The following is a 1993-nucleotide window of genomic DNA, read 5'->3' as shown; positions in this document are numbered from 1 at the left end:
GGAAAATGGCGACCAAGTGTTATGATAAGGAAATGCTCAGGCAAAGGTTGAAAAATTTCATTAATTATTGACACTGTCAGGTCAGATGTGTAGCCGTCAGTCAGACGTTATGAAACAACTTTGATCGTTCGGATCAACAAGAAGCACTTTCTACAAATCAACTGCCCGTCAAGTCAAATCTACATCCTAAATGACTGATATCTGAAGTCAGAAAGCGTTTGAAAAAAGTTTGCATAATTCACTATTCCAGCCCAACTCTGGCATTTAGTATGAAGTATAATTATCTATAAGCCTTGAACAAGACTACCACTCAGTTATGTTCTGGTTTAAATTGAAGAGCGGGTAAACAGAAGGGTTAATGTATAACCAGGCGCTGCGTCGCTCCTTGGTTAATGATTTACCCCGTTCGCCATATCACAGACATGATTCAACGCGGCGGCAGGTACCACTATTATGACGTCACTCTCACCGGCTGCATGCAATGGATGGTCTACTACGGGAATTCAAGGATATCAAAGTTCCACCACTAATGGTCTATGTTTTTCTAGTAATATTATTATAGTGATGAGACGAATGTGCCTGACATATTATTAAAGTTTAAACCCTGTCCTGCTCCGTCAGAACTGCGTACTTTTACGTGAAGTACTGTTGATGAGCTCCTGTGGATCCGGGCAGGTGACTTGTAAATTCACTTTTTGGAAAATAAGAATGGAAATATGATAGTGTTGCAAAGGGTAACGACAATAATGATAACAACAGTGCTAACGATGAGAATGACAACAATAATAATTACTCATATTACTATCATCATTATTAGCATCGATGTAAGTATGTTAGTGTCATCGTCAATATCATGATCACCACAACAACACCCATTCATTGAGTTAATCCAGCACTAGATTAAACCGATCCCCACTAGCACTAAACTATTCACGCAAAGAAAAAGAAAAAGTGAGTTTTTCTTTTCAGAGCAACCATTATCCCGCCCAAGTAATATATCAGCCAGTCAAGAGAGACACGTACAATGTGTAGCTCTAAAGTATTATAAAGAGAGCTCGCTTTTCTTTTCTCAAGCATGATTGTAAATGACCTTTTCATGCCATGAATGCTTGATGAGATGAAAATAAATTCAGCACATAATATCATGACGAGGCGCAACGTGAGTAGTTATCGAACTTTGCTCTCGGCGAATAACAAGACTGGAATGTCTGAGCAAACAAACACGCAGTAATTCATTGCAAAACCGTTTCTTTTCGGATGCCAAGTTGGAGACGGATCTTTACACCATGGTCTTTACATAAGAAGAATCAAAGAATTGTAAAGGTCCTTGCTCTGAAACAGTACAAAAAAAAATGTGAATAAGAATCAAGAAATATCTGTGCGGAATTGCAATGCCAAAGTCAAGAAAGATAGGTAGCTCAAATGTTAATCTATATTGAGAGGGAGCAATTAAAAGAGATTCAATGAGAAAGAGGGGGGAAATGGGGAGATATCACCGGGACTTTGGTTGATTTTCATATTTTGTACATTTTAGATATATCGATTGGATCCTTGCAGTGGGTCAATGTACAATTTGTGGAAGCAGTGGCATGGAACTACAAAGAAAGGTCACAATTATGAATAAACCAGAAACAGATTAAAAGGGAGTCACAAAAAGCACCCCGTTTTCATGGGTCTAGCAGTCTTCAACCATGTCACCTTTCGAACTGCTGATGGCTTTGTTGGTCACGTGGCTAAGGTATTGCTCGTCTGGCGCCCTCATTGCCACATCTATTTCTTTTGTCTTCTTTCTTTCTTCCATTCATTCATTTATTCATTCATTCATTAATCCTTTGTTGTTTTATTGAATTTCTTTACTCCTTTCATTCTTTCTTTGTTTCTTGCCAACGTTGGCTTGTTTGTCGGAATATCTGTAATTTTGTGCAAAGGGTAAGAAATTAATTACAAAGAAATTTTCAGGAAAGGTCAGCTATGGACGAATATGCAAATGTCT

The sequence above is a fragment of the Diadema antillarum genome, unplaced genomic scaffold (genome assembly GCF_040938485.1).
Source record: "Diadema antillarum isolate AM-2024a unplaced genomic scaffold, OU_Dant_1.0 seq00000978_RagTag, whole genome shotgun sequence".
In the NCBI taxonomy this organism is placed as follows: Eukaryota; Metazoa; Echinodermata; class Echinoidea; order Diadematoida; family Diadematidae; genus Diadema; species Diadema antillarum.
The sequence above is the reverse complement of the archived record's forward strand: the minus strand, read 5'-3'. Positions refer to the sequence as shown.